Raw genomic sequence first — 21,315 nt, 5'->3', positions numbered from 1 at the left:
GTGTAATCTATGATAATGTGTTTATTTTAATTTATTTTTATGCACATACTGGGCATGGACTATTGAGGAGTGAGGTAATATAATATTACACAGAGTAAAATCTAGTGCAAGAAAATTCAACAGAATTCTGGGCAGTATATTGTACTTTCGCCTATTTTTCAGCAGAGAGAAGCATCCACGCAGGTGCCTGTTGTTTGAGCTGCAGTGGCAGCAGATGTCGAAAGCTGGCTGTCGAACCGAAAACTAAATACTGGTTCGGTGCGGATTAGGGTTCAGCACACTTTGATTGCGTGTGCTGAACCCTAATATGTGGACGTGTCACTTGCACCTGTGGCACTGAGTTGTGCACAAACAGTAAAGCTTGGACCTTCCGCTCCTGTGCGTGTTCCGCTCTTGTGCGCACGTCCTGACTACGAAAGTTCTGTTGGAGAATTGCCGAGGTATCGGAGGGCGGGGCTGCTGAATTGTCCAACAACATTCCTTTTCAGTGCTTTGTGGGAGCCATGGTGGCGGTAACAGGTCTACCGTTGAAAGCCAGCTCCCAAGAGAGCTCTCGTTGTGCATTGTTGCTAGGTGGCCAGAGCTGCGGTTGCCGTTTCAATCACTATATTAAGCAGGGATTCCTGTTCAAAAGACTGTAGACCCGGTCCGGGCTGCTTCGTGCATTCAGTGCATTCATTGTGCATCTCGCTAACGCCTTGGCGTGAAAGATGTTATTGGAAACGGCACACACCTAGTGGATTTCAGGGCGCAGGCTGCTAATGCGTCTGGTTGCTGTCGTTAAGAAACATTAGTGACGTGTGTTCGATTCGGCTCAGCATCGGAGAAATTTAAGGGATCATTTTTGTCGTTGTAGAGTGGCACATTGCCAGTGGCAAATACCTAGTTACCCAAGGTGGCGTCAGGTACGTTTATTTTTGACGTTCTTTGTAGAGCGGCACAGACAAATGAACCAAGTTGGCATCGAAGAGGTTCATTGAAGACAAGCGCAGACCGTGTGCAAGATATGAAGTATTCCAAATAGGCATCAAAAAGTTTCTTCCAACAGCCGTACCTAACCACTTTCGCATCTACATCTACCAATATCGGTGTGCTACATCATCGTTAAAGAGCGGCACATGGAAGTATGTACACATTGCCACATACTTATTGAGCGAAGTTGGCCAGGTGGTTCGTTTCGATCCCTGTTACCTTAGCATATCAGCACGGTGCCCAACCCATTGGACCAATGACCCAGGTAGGCGGGAAAACGGTTAGATACAAACATGCATAAATAGATATAAAGTTAGATATATGCATAGATAGATACCTAAGTAGTTCCCGTAAAGAACGTGAAATACAGTAGAAATGGTAGTGCTATATAATGCGATAAACATTGCAGCAACGTAGCAAGGGGCCGTAATTCAACTGCCGAAAGGCGTAATGCATGTGGTGTGCACTGCATCCTCCTGGTTCGTTCTTTTTTCTTGACACACGGCCACATATAAGTGCACCACCGGAAAGTCTACGCATGGCGCTTGTCGTAATATGTATTTATACGAAAATTCTCCGAACCTGAAGGCCATGGTTCCGACTACAGCCAGCACTGGAAGAATTTTAAATGCCTTTTGGTCATTGAAGAGCAGGACGTAACTAGTGACACATGCTCTCTGGGACAAGTTGGCGTCAAAGAGGTTCATTGAAGAGCAAGACTTACCCAGTGGCACATAGTCTATAACATACGTTGGCATATAAATGGTTCATTGACGAGTACCGCATAGCCTATGACACACACCCAGGCTAAAAGTATTGCGGCACATACCAACTTGCACACACCCAGTGACCCAAATTCGCCTGTAGTCTCCCACTAAGGCCTGCGTCAGAATAATACTGTGGTTTAGTCACATATAGCCACAAAGTTTATTGATTATATGTTACATAAGCAACAGAATAATATGCGGATAATGAATACCTTTTTCCGCAAGCGGGTTGGCCGAAAGTGGACGTGGAGGAGCCCAAATGGTGAGACTAGAAATGAAATCGACTTGATACTCTGCGCGAACCCTGGCATCATACAAGATTGATTGATTGATTAGTAGAGTTTATTGGCGCAAGGGCCAGATGTGGCCAAAGAGCGCCAAGTCGATGGTCCGTGCTTCTCAATGATATGTGGGTGTTAATTGCGGGGATTAATGAAACAGGGCTGTATAGTGGCCTAAAATATTCATTAAAAGTGCAAGATTGGCATGTGGTGCAATGTGGCTGTAAAAGGGCCTAAAATTTATTCGCTCTGAAATGCGTAAAATACAAGTATAAGAAATGACAGTGATTGATCGCGTCTGCGATGACAATAGATGTTTCACGAGATGAGGGATGATCAGTAAAACAAGTAATGTCTCTAGCACTAGTGCCTCAGCAAGGCCTTGAAAGCAAGGGCTGGGAGACACGTGTGCTAAAATATGGGTTCGTTGCAGCTACGACCTCCAGGTGGAGGCCGTGCTACAAGTAGCCTGGCCAAATCACCTGTAATGAATGAATGTTTGATGTTTTGTGGCGCAAGGGCCAAGTATGGCCAAAGAGCGCCATGTCCGTGTTAATGGGCTTGCAGTGAAATCATGAGTTCGATGAAGTTGGTGTGACGTGGCTGTAGAGGGGCCTTAAAAACGGTCGCGCTAAAGTGCGCAAAATCTGTATAATAAGATTATGGCGATGACTTATGACGTGTGCTATGAACATTAAAATGCATTTAAATAGAATGATACGATGCGTAAAAATATATAAGGTTATAAGATATGTTCGAGCACTACTGCCTCCTTAGAGCCCTTGAAAAAACAAGGGCCTGGAGGCATGTGCTAGGCAAAACTCTTATCGCAGCGGCATCCTCTGGAGTGAGGATGCTCTACGAATTTCTTGGGCATATAACGTGTAGTACGACATTATTTAAGAAGCTCAGGACTGTCTTGGTGTCAAAAAGCGGTTCCTTACCAAGAAACATAACCGGGTGTAGAGGGATGTGATGTTTGTAAGCAAGCGGAAAATGTTTCTTTCTCTCCGTTTCGGCTTCCCGACACTCCAGGAGCACGTGGAGGACAGTAAGCATCTCACCGCATCTACCACAGATTGGAGGTTCACTTCCAGTAAGCAGGTAATTATGGGTGCCAAATGTGTGTCCTATTCTGAGGCGACAGAATAGGACATCTGTTCGCCGAGATTTTGTTGGGGAGGGCCAAAAACCTAACTGCGGCTTTATAACATGCAGTTTATTATTTATCTCTGCGTCCCACATGCGTTGCCAGTGGTTTCGCAGTTTCTTTCGTATGTAAGGTTTCAGATCTGTGAGAGGCACCAAATGAGTATTATTAACAGCAGGGAGTGCAATTGACGTAGCCATCTGGTCTGCCAAGACGTTACCCTCGATTCCCCTGTGGCCGGGCACCCAGCATATGATGATTTGCTGGTTAGACAGATAAGCTTTGCACATGTCGGAATAGACCTCAGTAAGTACAGGATTTTTATGTTTGTAGGGTGACATTAAGGCCTTCACCACACTTAGGGAGTCTGTATATATTACGGCCTTTTGGAGTTTTGCTTTCTTTATATGCTTCACAGCCGACCATATAGCGTAGGCCTCTGCCGTAAAGATACTTGTTTCTGGATGTAGTACATCGCATTCCGAAAAAGAAGGACCGACGGCTGCATAGGATACTCCGGCATGTGACTTGGAAGCGTCTGTGTAGAACTCTGTGCACGAGTGTTTGTACTGAAGTTCTAGGAAATGCATTCGAATTTCTACCTCTGGAGCATGCTTTGAAACTTTTAGAAAGGATACGTCACATTCTGTGACCTGCCAGTCCCAAGGAGGTAATAGCTTGGTTGGGCGCATTAAGCGGTGCTCCAGGAGTGGGACATGCATTTCATCGCTAAGCTCTTTCACACGCAGCGAGAAAGGCTGTCTTATAGACGGACGGTTGCGGAAAAGTGTAGCATACGTCATATCGGTAAGGATATTAAAACATGGGTGTTCAGGAATGGAATGCACTTTAAGGAAATAACTAAAGCTGACGTATGATCTCTGTAAGTGGAGCGGCCACTCATTCGATTCGGCATATAGGCTTTCGATCGGGCTTGTTCTGAAAGCACCAGTGGCTAGTCGGATACCTAGATGATGGACAGGATCCAGCATCCTTAGCGCGCTCGGGGCGGCAGAGTTATACACTACGGCCCCATAATCCAATCGCGACCGTATTAGGCTCTTGTAGAGATTCATTAGACACTTTCTGTCACTACCCCACGTAGTCTTGGATAGAAGTTTTATTATGTTCATTGTTTTTAGACATTTTTCTTTGAGATATTTGATGTGTGGAATGAAAGTGAGTCTATCGTCAAGTATAATACCTAGGAATTTGTGCTCTTTGTTGATAGGAATTTGTTGTCCACACAGTTCTAAGCAAGGATCCGGGACCAGGCCTCTCTTTCGTTTAAGTACACAAGAACTTTTGTGAGGATTGATTTTAAATCCGTTTTTCTCTGCCCATTTTGATACTTTGTTTAAACCATGCTGTACCTGTCTCTCGCACACTGCGAGGTTACAGGATTTAAAAGCTATTTGAATGTCGTCCACATAGATATAGTAAAAAATGGCCGGAGGTAATGAGAAACGGAGCGTGTTCATCTTCACTATAAAGAGCGTGCAGCTAAGCACGCCTCCTTGGGGTACACCAGTTTCTTGTGTAAAAGGACGTGACAGTACATTGCCGACTTTTACACGGAATGTGCGATTGGACAAATAGCTTTCTATGAGGTTTAGCATATTACCATGAATGCCCATTTCTGACAGGTCTCTTAAGATTCCGTATCGCCACGTTGTGTCGTATGCCTTCTCCATATCGAGGAATATGGATAGGAAAAACTGTTTGTGTACAAATGCGTCACGGATGTTTGCTTCAATACGTACAAGGTGATCAGTTGTGGAGCGCCCTTCCCTGAAGCCACACTGATAAGGATCAAGTATTTTGTTCTGTTCAAGGAAATGGATGAGGCGCCGATTTATCATTTTTTCAAATACCTTACACATGCAACTTGTGAGGGCTATCGGGCGGTAGCTTGCCACTGAAGAAGGATCTTTGCCTTGTTTTAAAACAGGGACCACAATGGCTTCTTTCTGCAGTCGGAAGGTACCCTGCGTCCCAGATAGTGTTGAAAAGTGTAAGTAGTGTAACTTGCGTGTCATTGTGTAAGTTTTTCAGCATTTCATACATGATTCTGTCAGATCCCGGTGCAGAGCTCTTGCATGCGCTCAAGGCAGCTCTGAACTCTGCAATACTAAAAGGATGGTTGTATGGTTGATTTTGACGACATTTTCTGTTGAAAGGCTTACGTTCTTCTATTTGTTTGTATTTGAGGAAGGATTGTGAATAATTTGATGAACTTGACACGTTCTCAAAATACTCCCCAAGTGAGTCTGCCTGGTCTTGTAGTGTATCGCCCTGTGTGTTTACCAGGGGGAGTGAATGTGTTTGCCGCCCTCTAATCCTATTAACTCTGTTCCAGGCTTTGGCCTCATCCCTAAACGAGTTAATGCTCGATAAAAACTTGTGCCAGCTTTCTCTTCTGGCCTGTCGGCGGGTTCGCCTGCCTTGGGACTTTATTTTCTTAAAGTTTATAAGATTCTCTGCCGTGGGAGAAGCGCGTAGCAACGCCCACGCCTTGTTCTGATTCTTACGGGCGATCCTACATTCGCTGTTCCACCACGGTACACGTCGTTTGCATGCCAGACCACTCACTTCGGATATGCATTTTGATGCGGCATCTATTATGAATGATGTAAGATACTCTACAGCAGCATCAATTTCTAGAGAAGACATGTCGGCCCATGAGATGTTAGTGAGACTTCGAAATTTCTCCCAGTCGGCTGTGTCTATCTTCCACCTAGGAGCTTGCGGAGGATATTCGTTTTCTTTAGATGTTCTTATCAGTATGGGAAAGTGGTCGCTCCCGTAAGGATCCTTCGTAACTTCCCATTCAAGTTCGAGCAGTATAGACGGGGAAACTATACTAAGATCTATTGAAGAAGATGTCCTGTTTGCTAGAGAGTAATATGTGGGTTCCTTTTTATTCAGCAAGCACGCACCGGAAGAAAAGAGGAACTGTTCAATAAGACGACCTCGCGCGTCTGTACGAGAGTCGCCCCACAGGGAGCTGTGGGCATTGAAATCGCCAAGAAGAACATAAGGTTCTGGCAATTCGTCTATAAATGACTGAAATTAATGCTTGTTTAATTTGAAGTGTGGGGGTACATAAAGCGAGCAAATGGTGACGAGTTTATTTGAAAGAACAGCTCGAACCGCCACTGCTTCAAGGGGCGTTCATAGCTGTAAACGTTGACAGGCTACGCTTTTTTGAATTATAATTGCAACACCGCCCGACGATGCGACAGCATCATCGCGATCCTTCCGAAAAGTAACATATTGTCGAAGAAAGTTTGTGTATTTTGATTTTAAGTGTGTTTCCTGTAAACACAGCACCTTTGGACTGTGTGTATGGATGAGTTCTTGTACATCATCAAGATTCCTAAGAAGACCTCTGACATTCCATTGAATGATTTGTGTATCCATATTTAAAGAAATATAGGTGCTGTGTTTACGGAAACGGAAGGGATGCCTTACATTACAGAGCCCTTTCGAGGCCCTGTAATAGGTGTTTTGTTCTTTCTGAAGCGTTCGAGCGAGTCTCGACGCTCCTTAGGCGTTTGGTGCGCCTTGGGGACAGGTGTAGTGTCCATTGCCTCCTGTGAGACGCTGGACAAGCGCTCTTGCGAGCGAGAAGTTTTCAGGGGGAGTCCCGCCTTGGAAGGCAAGACCCCTGCGCCCACCAGCCCGGAGGTCGATGGGGCTCCCTGAGGGATTTGGCTGCGCTGGCCGTTGCCAGCGCTGGAAGGGGTCTCGGAGGTTGGGGCAGCTTCGGCTGTGCCCACCTTCGGGGTCGATGGCCCCGTCTGTTGGGTTGGCGGAGCAGCGCTAGCTGCAACCACCGAAGGGGCAGATGGCGTAGCTGCCGACTCACTGCTTGTGGGTCGGACAGCCGCCGGAGGCCGTTGTGACGCTGGCATCATACAAGATGTAGACGTGCTCGGCAAGGTGCGCTGCAGTGACCATAGGATGGTAAGAACTCGAATTAGCCTTGATTTGAGGAGGGAACGGAAGAAACTGGTACATAAGAAGCCAATCAATGAGTTAGCGGTAAGAGGGAAACTAGAGGAATTTCGGATCAAGCTACAGAACAGGTATTCGGCTTTAACCCAGGAAGAGGACCATAGTGTTGAAGCAATGAACGACAATCTTATGGGCATCATTAAGGAGTGCGCAATAGAAGTCGGTGGTAACGCCGTTAAACAGGAAACCAGTAAGCTATCGCAGGAGACGAAAGATCTGATCAAGAAACGCCAATGTATGAAAGCCTCTAACCCTACAGCTAGAATAGAACTGGCAGAACTTTCTAAGTTAATCAACAAGCGTAAGACAGCGGACATAAGGAACTATAATATGGATAGAATTGAACAGGCTCTCAGGAACGGAGGAAGCCTAAAAGCAGTGAAGAAGAAACTAGGAATAGGCAAGAATCAGATGTGTGCGTTAAGAGACAAAGCTGGCAATATCGTTACTAATATGGATGAGATAGTTCATGTGGCTGAAGAGTTTTATAGAGATTTATACAGTACCAGTAACACCCACGACGATAAGGTGAGAGAGAATAGGCTAGAGGAACTTGAAATCCCACAAGTAACACCGGAAGAGGTAAAGAACGCCTTGGGAGCTATGCAAAGGGGGAAGGCAGCTGGGGAGGATCAGGTAACAGCAGATTTGTTGAAGGATGGTGGGAACACTGTCCTAGAAAGATTGGCCGCCCTATATACACAATGCCTCATGACCTCGAACGTACCGGAATTTATTTATTTATTTATAGAATACTGTCAATCCCCCATGGGGATTTTTGCAGGGGTGAGCAACAAGTCACATCAATTAACACTACTAAAACATTCAATAAATGAGTACATATTGATTGGAGACTATTCAAGAATAGCAGTAGTAGATTCATACATAATGATACACACAACGAAACCAATGTACATCAACCAGCAGGAAAAAAAAATGCAGGGTAGAAGGCATCATTCAAATACAGAATGCACAGAACAAAAAGTGTAGGCAAGTGCTTTCCTAGCACAAACTGAATCGGGATGGATTGCATGACGAAAGCAATTTGGTTACTTATATTAACATATTAGGCTCATGCAACATGCTCAATTAAATCCATAAACTTTGCTAGTGTTGGCTGCTGTTTTGTGACTACATCCAGTGCATTCCATTCACGAATTGAGCGTGGGAAGAAAGAATAACGAAACGTATTATTAATAATCAGATATTCTACAAGTTCCCATGCGTGCCTTCTTCTGGTCGGTCTGGTATCACGAAATTTAAAGTAAGAGTCGGGGTTTATACGGAATGATCTATGCAATAGTTCGTATACAAATTTGAGCCGAAAAAGCTTTGCTCGACTTTCAAGGGTAGCTAGACCAGCACGCTGTAACAGAGTAGTAGGTGAATCAAGGCGTCCGTATCTGTTAAAGATAAAACACACCGCTTTCCGCTGCACCCTTTCCAAAATGGCGATATCGTTCGCAGTGTGAGGGAACCAGACAATACTGGCGTATTCCAAGACTGGGCGGACAAAAGTGACGTATGCAAGAAGCTTTGTTTCATGTGTAGAATATGACAAGGCCCGTTTAATGAAGAACAGTTTAATGCTTTATTTGACACTTGACGCACGTGCTCTGTCCAGCTGAGATTAGATGATATTACGAGACCTAGATATTTATACTGGTTTACACTTTGAAGTGGCACATCGTTAAAGTGATATGGAAAATCAAGCTTAGACGCTTTATTTGTAATGGACATGAATACGGTTTTCTCAATGTTTATTGTCATTTGCCAGTCTATGCACCATTGAGCTATTTTATTCAAGGCAATATTTAATTTCACCTGGTCATCGCGGTGTCGTACTTCATTATAGAGCATGCAGTCATCAGCAAAGAGCCTGAGTTTCACGTCAGCATAGTTAGTTATGTCATTTATGAATATTAAAAACAAACCTGGAGCTAATACAGATCCCTGGGGAACGCCTGATAACACTGGAGCAAGGTCGGAGGAGTGAGAGCCGTACTGTACAAATTGGTAGCGGCCAGTTAAGTAATTAGTAATCCATTGGTAAATTGGGCCATCACCTAATATGTAATTAAGTTTAAGGAGTAGCTTAGTGTGCGAGACGCGGTCAAACGCCTTCGAGAAGTCGAGAAAAATGACGTCAGTTTGAATGCGCTCGTTAATGCCGAGGGCCAGGTCATGCAGTGTTTCGACAAGCTGTGTAACAGTGGATAATCCAGATCTAAAGCCATGCTGATTCATGTGGAGGATATTGTTCGACTCAATAAAACTTATGAGATATTTTAATACAATGTGCTCTAGAATTTTGCTGCAAGTGCAAGTGATAGAAATAGGCCGGTAAAAAGAAGGAGACGCTGCATTACCCGATTTGAGTACGGGAGCAATTTTTGCGATTTTCCATTCACCCGGAAGGCAACAGTCTTTCAAAGATTTCGAATATATGAGATAAGGATATCTGCTGACGGGCTCCGCGTACCGTTTCAAAAAGCTGTTGGGAATTGCGTCGGGACCGCTACTTTTCTTTTCATTGATGCCTAATAGGAGTGAAAGAATACCTGCCTCCGATAAAGTAGGCGTGCCTAGCAATCGATTGTCCCAATTGTAAAAGGAAGGATTCATTTGCGCAGTACCATTATCAGTTGTGAAAACAGAACAAAAATAGTCGTTAAATTCATGAGCTCTAGCCTGATCTAGCGCATCTGGTGAAGTTGGATTACTCCGCTTTGCATTCATATACTGCCAGAATTTGTGAGGCGCGTTCTTAATAAACTCGTGCAATGTAGAGCCACAGAATTTCTGTTTAGCATTACGTACTTGTTCCTTAAGTAATCTAGTAAGGGAATTTACTTGAGAACGGTAGCCTGCAACATTCCGTTGCTTGCTAGTTTTTCGTAACCTCTTGATTTTACGTTTAGTATGAATTATTTCACGCGTGATCCACGGATTGCGTTTGCGAGTCGATTTGTACACAGTTGGGACGAAATTACGCATACAGTGCATGACATGAAACTTGAATTTTAACCAAACCGCATCGATACTATAACGTTCATCGGTACAAAAGTCATGAAATTCAGGGTACTCGTGTGCAAGGTACGTCATTATAGCGTCATCATTGGCTTTGTTAAAGGCGGGTATTTGCTTTAATTGACCACGTATTGTAGGTGGGCTAGTGAGTGGCAATGAGCATAAGACCATTTTGTGGTCGGATAGTCCATCAAGTATGTCTACTCGCGACTCATTTAAAGGCAGACTGTTACTCACAAATACAAGGTCCAAGATGGAGGATGACGTTCCCTGTACACGAGTTGGGGCGGCAACAAGCTGATCAAGGTTAAAGCCAAGCATAATGTCCAGTAGTATGCTTTGAGCTTTTGTTTCAGGGACAAGGGAACACCACTCAATCTCGGGAAGGTTAAAATCACCAGCAAGTACAATCGAGCCCCCGTGCACGTGTGATTGCATATAGTCAAGTAAAGATTCAAGGCACACGCTTTCAGCATTCGGGGGCCTGTAGAACACGCCCACTTTAGCGATCGTGTCTTGAAGATGCACGTTGCACCACAGAGTTTCACTATCTTTTACGTCGGGCATAGTAGAAAAGTGGATCCCTTCCTTAAAAAGAAGCGCGACACCCCCACCGCGTGATTCCCTGTCTTTGCGCACTATCGCATATCCTGGGGGTACAACTTCCTTATCGGAAATACCGGAATGCAGCCATGTTTCTGTGATACTGACGATATCAGGTGTATGTGCCAGGAGTATTGCTTCTAGCTGATCTACCTTATTAATGAGACTGCGAGCATTTATGTTGATTATTGTTGCTGACTTCGGCTTCTCGTGACACGTGGCTCGCTTGGTAGATCTTTTTTCATTGCCTTCTGCTTGGCGTTTTTTGTTACCGCCATCATTTTATTGCTGTTTTCGTCCCAAGAAAAGAGCCTTCCCTCCACTTTAACCTTATCATACACAAGGCGTACTTTTTCCTGTCGATCACGATTTTCTTTCGTGTGAGCCCACAGCTTCCTTCTAATTTCTCGGATAGGCTGGGAAAAATCCTCACCGATGGAAATTTTGGAGCCTTTCAATTTTGAGCAGTTTTTCATAATGTTGGTTTTATCTTGGTAATCAGCAAGCTTCATTATGATAGGCCTGGATTTTTGCTCATCGCCCTGCTTTGGCCTACCAAGACGGTGGATGCGTTCGACTCCCGATATCGTTACGCCAAGTACATTCTCGAAAATTTCCTTAACTACAGTTGTTTCAAGTACTTGAGTCGACTCGTTTTCTCGTTCCTCTATACCATATACGATCAGATTAGAACGACGGCTTCTGTTTTCGAGGGCATCTAGTTTTTTGGCCATAATTTCAACACTACATTCAAGTTCAGCTACTCTGTTGACACAGTCAGTCACTTTAGTCTCAAGGCTAGCAATTTTCTCTAGCTTTTTATCAAGCGCATTGAGTTTTTCATTCGTTTCTGCTCGGCCATTTTTTATTTCACCCGCGATAAGCTTCAATTGAGCGGCCAGCTCTTCAAGTGTGGGTCCCGGATTGGACTCGACATCGCCACCCAGAAGCAGTAAGAACCGCATAGAAGCGCAGGAATTGCCAACCAAGTCGAGGGAGGGCTGAGGCAGTTCCAGCGCCGCCACCGATGATATTTAAGGCCAGTAAGTTGATGGTCAATTGACGAGTTGCGCCATCGATATCCAGAAGCCATATCTGCTGCGCATCTCTGGTCGATGGGGCTCCCGTTGGTGCCGTTGGTTGCAGCAGCAGAATCAGGAGCGTCTGGATACAAAATAGAAGCGGATTGTTAGGCGGCATTCTGACGCTGCTTCCGTGCCCACTGCCATCTTGGAAGAACGCTAACATAATCCTAATCCATAAGAAAGGGGACGCCAAAGACTTGAAAAATTATAGACCGATCAGCTTACTGTCCGTTGCCTACAAAGTATTTACTAAGGTAATCGCAAATAGAATCAGGAATACCTTAGATTTCTGTCAACCAAAGGACCAGGCAGGATTCCGTAAAGGCTACTCAACAATAGACCATATTCACACTATCAATCAGGTGATAGAAAAATGTGCGGAATATAACCAACCCTTATATATAGCCTTCATTCATTACGAAAAAGCATTTGATTCAGTCGAAACCTCAGCAGTCATGAAGGCACTACGGAATCAGGGTGTAGATGAGCCATATGTAAAGATACTGGAAGATATCTATAGCGGTTCCACAGCCACCGTAATCCTCCACAAAGAAAGCAACAAAATCCCAATAAACAAAGGCGTCAGACAGGGAGATACGATATCTCCAATGCTATTCACAGCATGTTTACAGGAGGTATTCAGAGACCTGGAGTGGGAAGAATTGGGGTTAAAAGTTGATGGAGAATACCTTAGCAACTTGCGATTCGCTGATGATATTGCCTTGCTTAGTAACTCAGGAGACCAATTGCAATGCATGCTGACTGACCTGGAGAGGCACAGCAGAAGGGTGGGTCTGAAAATTAATCTACAGCAAACTAAAGTAATGTTTAACAGTCTCGGAAGAGAACAGCAGTTTACGATAGGTAGCGAGGCACTGGAAGTGGTATGGGAATACATCTACTTAGGGCAGGTAGTGACCACGGATCCGGATCATGAGACTGAAATAACCAGAAGAATAAGAATGGGCTGGGGGCGTTTGGCAGGCATTCTCAAATCATGAACAGCAGGTTGCCACTATCCCTCAAGAGGAAAATGTATAACAGCTGTGTCTTACCAGTACTCACCTACGGGGCAGAAACCTGGAGGCTTACGAAAAGGGTTCTGCTTTAATTGAGGACGACGCAACGAGCTATGGAAAGAAGAATGATAGGTGTAACGTTAAGGGATAAGAAAAGAGCAGATTGGGTGAGGGAACAAACGCGGGTAAATGACATCTTAGTTGAAATCAAGAAAAAGAAATGGGCATGGGCCGGACATGTAATGAGGAGGGAAGATAACCGATGGTCATTAAGGGTTACGGACTGGATTCCAAGGGAAGGGAAGCGTAGTAGAGGGCGGCAGAAAGTTAGGTGGGCGGATGACATTAAGACGTTTGCAGGGACAACATGGCCACAATTAGTACATGACCGGGGTAGTTGGAGAAGTATGGGAGAGGCCTTTGCCCTGCAGTGGGCGTAACTAGGCTGATGATGATGATGATGGTGATGATGGATGCTAATGATGCTAATTGCGAACATGCTATACTTCAAGTTCCTCCCTAACGGTTTCACGGTGGCAGAATATCAAGAACGCTAAACATTTTCAATGTGGCACCTTGAGTAAATTTCATACAGGGACAGTCACGTAGCGACTCTAATGGGACCATCTGGTTCATTTCAAGAGATAAACGTACCACTACAGTGCGACATGAGTTGCGCGAACATTCATAAATCAGCCAGTTTCTATCGTTTAAAGTAACTTATCAACGTTTCCTTTGTAACCGGTTCTTTCCTTCACTTCTTTGTTGATTTTCGTACTGACATTTGCAGCGCGGATTTTAACCCTCTAGTTTTTTTATCCCCAGTGATTTGCTCATATAAGTGAGCGCAGTTAGGAAACATTGACTGTCTCTTTTCTGTTGTTATATACATATATATGGCGTAAGGTACGCACTTTAGCGTTACTATAAAATGTGACATGACAAACTTATCATACGTTTCCTACTGCTTTAGGCGGTAACATTTTACTGTACGCGGTACATGCTCATCTTGTACCCTGCGCAATGAACTTGCCGATCGTATAATACGTTACCTTGCCAAGCATAAATAGTCAAAGCCTATGCTATCCTTCAAAATGGCCGCTTTCTCAAACCGTACGTAGTGCCACGTCGCAGGTGAGCGACGGGCAATAGTTCCGTGCATCAGGTTGACTTGCTTCTCAGTGAGCTGAAAGACAATGTACAATTAATTGAAGTTCTCTTCTACAGACGAACACTTGGTCAGAATGGGCAATATGATGTCAATGTGACGCTTGTGTTTATACGGAGTGCTAGAGGCGCGCATCGTTTCATAAGGCGTCCTTCGCCTTTCTGTCGCCACTATAAGTTATGGATATGTTGAAATTCTCTAGCCATGCTGAAAATTCAAGATTACGCTTAGCTTTTCGCTAAACCACACCACACAAAGCTGCAAAAGCGACACGAAATTGTCAAGTGAAATGGTGCGATCTGCGCTATTTCGGAATCTCCAAAGGATACCTACACAAACGCGTGAGTTGGATAGAGCTTTATGGATGCAGAAGGCCCGTGTACAAGAAAGCACACTAAGCCAGCGAAAGACATTCATATGTACTTCATACAAAGAATTCCTACAATATCGGATTTGATTGGATTTGATTTATTGATATCCATTTACACACACACACACACATCTACAGAGGAGTGGTAAATGGAGGTGGATGAGGGGAAAAAAGCCACACAGACGCGGCTTGAGGTAACCTCCCCCCCTCAGGTACAATATCGCTGCATGGGGTAACACATCAAGCGCCATATAAATTACATTTATATAGTGGCCATAAAACATTGCAGTTCTACAATATAGGAAAAAACAGTGAAATATTTCCCCAATAACAATGGAAAACACATTGCGCATTGAAATAAATAATTGATAAACACTTGGTAACATAGACAAAAAAAGAACATAACATGCATCATTAATTATTAACAAACGCGCTCTAAAGAGGTGAAAGCAACAGAGTTTTAAATTCTGACAGTGATAAATCCTGTAAATTGTAGCCTGCTCTGTCATATGAATTCAGTAATCTTGGAAGGTTGTTACACAACATTTGACAACCGTAGTTAGTTCTAGAGCGCGGAACTTTCCATGCTTCATGTGTACGAGTTGAATAACGGTATGAATTGACGTATATATTTGCAAGTTCTACAAGTAAAGTATTGTTACGTTTGCTATTAAAGTAATACTCGCGTAATAGTCTGCAGTTGTAGATGTTATGGGCTGTAGCAACGTTGTATTTCTTGAACAGATTTTAGGTATGGGCGGCAAACGTTACATTCGCGATGACACATTTTCTTCTGCGTACGAAATAATTTACTCAAGTTACATTCAGTTGTGGTGCCCCATACAAGATGCCCATAATGTATGTGAGATGCGAATAATGCATTATAAATAAATAATCTTACAGAGGCGGGTAAGGTTTATCTGTAGCGATTTAAAACACCTGTTATGCGGCCAAGTTTTTGGAGCACAAAGCTTACATGGTCGTCCCATTGCATAGTACTTGTGAGGTGTAGCCCTAACACCTTTGCAGAAAGAGCAAGTTCTATATTTGTGGATCTATACGCTAATGTTAGATCTGGAGGAAGAAGACTCATGCCTTTGGTATGAAAAATTAGGGCCTTTATTTTGGCCGTATTTACTTTTAAACAGTTCTCAGGGGACCAATAGGATAGGCTGCACAAGAAGTCAATCAATCAATCAATCAATCAATCAATCAATCATTCATTTTATTTCCTTAAAGAAGGAGGAGTACAGGACTAAAAGCTTGCACAGCTTGACGAGGTCCCGACCAAGTCATTTGCCATAGTAATTAAATTTGTGCAAGAACCGGACGAAATGAAAACACTTGTGTCATCTGCGTAAATCATAAATTTCGCCTTTTCGTAGATAGAAGTAATATCGTTAGCATATAAGTTGAATAGCAACGGGCCCAAAATGCTACCCTGTCGGACGCCACAAAATATTTATTTGGTTATCGATGTATTGTGGCCTAGAGAAACAAACTGGCGTCTGTTATTAAGATAAGGTTTTAATAATTGAAGTGTAATGCCTCTAATCCCATATTTCTCTCATTAGTAGAATTAAATGTGAATAATATGATCAAACGCCTGTGTAAAGTCGACAAATATGCGTATTGTTAATAGCTTACGCTCGAAGTTGTGCAATATATATTCTTTTTGATGTAGAAGAGCTAATTCAGTCGACCTGTTTCAACGGAAACCATATTGAGCATTTGACATTATCTTGTATTTTTCACAGAACGAAGACAACTGACTTAGAATAATTTTTTCAAGACCTTTTGAAAAAACAGAGGATCGAGATCGGGCCATAATTTTTTACATCTAATTTATTACCCTTTTTAAATAATACGACTACCTTAGCAACCGTCATATTTTCTGGAAGTACGCCTGTGGAAATGCACAAATTATAAATATGTGTCAAAATAGCAGCTATATCACATATAATAAATTCTATAGGCTGAATCTGTAGACCATCGGCATCACAGCTGCGAGATGTTTTGAGTCTTAGGTATAGAGAACACACATGTGAAGGAATGAGTGGCTGAAAAAATATTGTTTGCGTTTGGTGTAATATGCACATAGTGCGGCATGGAATAATTGAGGTGAACGTCTCTGTGTACAAAATAATCATTGAAGGTCTTTGCCTAATCCTCCTTTACCAACAATCTACCGTTTAAACTAATGTGCTCAATTCGATCACTCCTCTGATTTCTATTCATAAGAGCATTTAGTCTATTCCATATTTTCTTTGAGTCATTCATACAAGACGAAAACTTCTGCAGAAAATAAGCATCACGTGCTTTCCGTAGCTCTTTGCTTAATTTCTTACGAAACATTTTAATTGTTTTTAGGTGCAGAGGCTCTCGAGTTTTGATGAATTAGCATATAGTTTGTCAGGCTTCCTAATTTTTTTACAAAGAGCATTCGTTAACCATGGCTTTCTGAGGCATTTCTTTCTCCTGTTAACTTTGTAAACAAAATGTTTTTATACACGGTAACAAACCTGCTCAGAAAAATATTGTACGCTGATTCAGGATCATGTTTCTGTAAAACGTCATCCCAGTTAATTTGCTTCAGCTCTATTTGAAAAGATGTTAGGGTATCCTCGGTTACTTTCTGGAAGGTTCCGCTTGTGTCTGTGGGAGGTGCTAGCTATTCTAGTTTTTACAAACATGCAAATAGGCATATGGTCACTTATAACACTACTCAAAACAGCACTTATGATACATTGAGCAGAGTAATTCGTTATAAACAAATCAAATGTAGTTTCCGTATTTTCTGTTATTCTAGTGTTGAAACGAATTGCATTTATAGAACCATTTGAAATGAATACCCTTTCGAAATTGGACCGGCGTACTGTATCCGCGCCAATGTTTACATTAAAATCTCCTCCAATAATTACGTTTAGGTGGTTTTCATTAGCAACTCATAAAAGATCACCAAACAATTCAAGAAAATGGGCAAGAACACCATCAGGACGGCGGTAGCATACAGCAAAGAGGTCTTTCACTGAGTGAACACATAGTACTTCGTAATCACTCGTTGTACGCGAAAAATTAGGAAGTATATCACAAGGTGTATGGTCAGACATTAATAGGGACACACCTCCCCCGCGTCTTGTTAACCTATTAAGGTAAATGTTTTCATGTGCGGAAGCTCAAAAATGTGACTCATTCGTATACCAGGTTTCGCTTATAACAACGTCACACAGCTTATCAATTCCGACAAAAGAGCTTTCAAATTCTATTTTACTAGAAACGGATTGAGCGTTAATATGAACACAACTAATTCCTTTTCGTTCAGCTTCTATGTGGGCAGACCATTCTTATTTAGAAAGCGACCTTAAGTGATTCATGGTGCTGAAAAAAATAAGGTCAACAGCAAGGAACATTAGCGAGGAATACTAAGCAAGAGTCGAGAGCTCATGCTCGTGCTTAGTGACTACAGCCTGGGCACCATTTTCTTTGCGTACAAGCACGTGCCCATTCCCGTGCCATGCATACTTGTACACGAAATGTTTCGCGCGTTCTTTCGCGGCAGCCGGAAGCTTTCTGGATCGAGTTGTCACGTTCTCGGCAATGAAAACTTTCATGGAACTATCTATGAGTGATCGTTTCTTAGCAAGCCAGGCATTTCGCAGATCCTGACGCGCGAAGCGCACAATAATGCCACGGGTCCTGCCCGACCTAGCTGGCAGCCTGTGTATAGCCACAACGTGCTGCTCCGATAAACATTCGATGTTAAGTTGTGCTATTTCGTTCACCTGAGATAACAAGCTCTCGCCTTCAGTCTCGGGAACTTCATGAATTTCTAGGTTGAGGCACCTGCTGTGCCATTCAAGGGCGTCAATGCCATCCCGAAGCTTACTAAGGTCGTCAGGGCCTCGAGCCCCTTCCATCTTTTCCACTCTACGTTTTATATTGTTGATGTCATTTTCGTGACAGTACAGACGTCTGTTAATTTCATTAAATTGATCAGACAGCATTTGGATAGATTGCTCAATGCCATTTACTTTACTTGGCAAGTCCAAAAGCAAATTAAGCTTCTTATCCAATTCTACCAGCTTCACCATGATTTCTGGATCTTTTACCTGACCCTGTTCAGGCTCAACAGTTTTGCTTCCTTTCCCTTGACATGTCTCACTTCCAATTTTTCTTGAAGGTTCCTCGTTTGGCCTCATTCACGCCCGAACACTGACCAATATGAAAAAGAAATCCGCAGTCGGAGCACGTCAGAACTGAGTCATGTTCGCCGATAACTAAACGGCACGTGCAACATCAGGACATTGTAGGCAGCTTCTACGTACAACCACAATCACCAGCACATGTAAGAAATGGTGGAGCTACAGTGGCTAAAACGCATTAAGGATCAACGCAGACAATCAGTTTGGCAGCAGACACAGACAAACAATTTGGCAGCGGCAGCAGCGGAGCGCAAAAATAGGAAGGTTAAAATTACAGAGATAGACCAACCTGTAAAACAGAGGATGGTTCAAACGTTCGTGCACGATGCGCTCGACCACTGCAGCCAAAATGACGCGAGACGCCCCCCGCTGAGCTGGCCGCGCTATCTGGTCGTGTTTAGCAGATTTTCAATAGAGGTGGCAGCACAGGCAGCCAGGTAGGCTCGAGGCGCGCAGATCAAGCATCAGGTTTCCCTGTAAAACAAAGGACCGTTCAAGCTTTCGTGCACGATGTGCTCCACCACTGCAGCCAAAAGAGAGAGAGAGAGAAAGAAACGTTTATTATACGAAACAGTGTCCCGAGCGAGGACGGGCATCACCCTAAGGTGGGAAGGCTCCTTAGTCCAGGAACCCTCTGGCTTCGACTGCCCTCTTGGCCCTGGCGACGAGTTGTCGTTGGTCTTCCAGGTCCCCGAGGGTTAGCTTTGCCTCCCACGTTTCGAATAGGTCGTTTGCTTCTATTGCTCGTTTTGCGTGCGTCTCTGGTTGCATTTCGCTGCCTTCCTGCCACAGGCATTCCAGGAGCAAGTGTGCCAGAGTGTCGGGTACGTTGCAGAGTGGGCAGAGGTAGCCGTAGAACGTCGGGTAGAGGCTATGCATTATCATTCCGTGCGTGTATGTATTACTTTGCAGGCGTCTGAAAAATATAAAAAATAAAATAATATAAAAATATAAAATGACAAGAATAAAGAAAAAAATTAAAAAATATCGTATCGTTATCGTAATTGACGTCGTTTCCAGAAACGTTGGCCTTTTTTTGATTGTCGGTGCACACATAGATCTACGTAGCATGTTATGGAATTTACCTTATTACCGCGACCCCATATACAAATTGGTGATAGCGCATGTAATAGGTGGGTAGACAAAAATGACGCGATTACATTTCGCAACTGGCCACTACGTTTCGCATAGTCGCCAGCGCCAATTTTGTTGCGGGATAAACTTTCTTTGAGCACACAATTTCGCTGAATAAATGTTGGCAGTTTAATCTTGCTCGTTTTCTTGGCTACCCGCTTGCACACCATCACATCACGTCTACTTGAAATCTCTTGAAACGGCTGATAATCAGGCCAACGAGTAAGAGAGAGGATCTCAGCTATGTAATGCCGCTGCTGACGACGTAGGGCTCACCAGAGATGGTTATGTAATTGCTGATTCTATGATATTTTCATGACCATGATAATAGAAAAATGGAGCTATGTAATAACGAATTTACCAACGACCCTGAATAGACATTAACCTTTGTAGTCTGATATCGCGGAGTACGGCACATTAAGCACTTTAATGTGATGAGCTTACGTTGCCTATTTCAGGAGTTCAGAGCCTCTCGATCTATCTACGAACCTGTCTATCTATGAACCTAACTATCTAACCTCTTACGCTGTCCCAGTGGCCCAAGTTGTCAACGATCTTAAGCCACTGCATAAGTGTTCATGGTCACCATACCATTTCGGTAGCTTTATCGCCAGCAATCCACATTAATCTCACCCTACTTATGCCATTGTCACACCGTCTACGCCGACTCAATCTCTTAATTTATCTAATAGCTTGGGCAATCAGGTATCTGATCGTGGTAGGGATGCCGTCATGTTCGTCGCATCATAATCATTTCAGCTTTCTCATCCCACTATCGTAATCGCGTCATTCTCTTCATCCAGGTATGAGGCATTAGTTGCCATAGCCTCGTCGTGATAGCGCCCTAGGCATTCAACCACTTGTACTACAGCGTCGTTATCCGTCTCTTCATGCCGTCATCGTCGTGCCATCACACACTCGTTGCCATCGCAGTGTTCCGACACCGCTGTCATGTCATCGTCGTGATTGTGTTGCCGTCATACAGTCCCCATGCATTTGTTTGATACTGTCATCATGATTCCACCTTGGTTGTTCAATCTACGTCATTCAAACTATGTCATCGCACTGTCGCCCTACCATCGTCGTCGTGCCATTGTCGCCATGCCGTAGTTGTCATGGTGTCGTTTTACTACCTTCATAACTTCCTCAATGTCATCCAATTATCGTCATACCGTCATAGTCATATTGTCTTCGCCATTCTACCAACGCCATTCCTTTCTTTTTCATTCTACGTGATCATACCGTCATTTAATCAGGAATATGCCGCCATTGTAATCTTATAACCGTCATTGTGTCGTCATCATGCCGCCGTGGATGTCATTTTCGTCATACAGTCATCCGACATACATGGTCATACGGTCATCGTGATACTACATATACGTTGCTGTATTACCGTCATTTGAGGTTTCTTATGCCGTGGTCCACAAACCATCTTCGTCACACAATTGTCGTCATACCATTGTGGCCATACAGTCTTTCTGATACAGTGGTCGTTGCGCCGTCGTCGTCAGGCA

The 21,315-nt window shown here is 43.6% G+C and overlaps 1 long non-coding RNA gene across 2 annotated transcripts in view; it reads left to right on the top strand.

The window, feature by feature from the left end:
* The window catches only part of LOC129385595 (uncharacterized), a 39,613-nt gene that overhangs the window by 259 nt on the left and 18,039 nt on the right, over positions 1-21,315 (top strand). The gene's annotated exons all lie outside the window — the stretch shown is intronic.

This window comes from Dermacentor andersoni, chromosome 7 (genome assembly GCF_023375885.2).
Source record: "Dermacentor andersoni chromosome 7, qqDerAnde1_hic_scaffold, whole genome shotgun sequence".
In the NCBI taxonomy this organism is placed as follows: domain Eukaryota; kingdom Metazoa; phylum Arthropoda; class Arachnida; order Ixodida; family Ixodidae; genus Dermacentor; species Dermacentor andersoni.
This window is presented reverse-complemented; position numbering and strand designations above follow the sequence as displayed.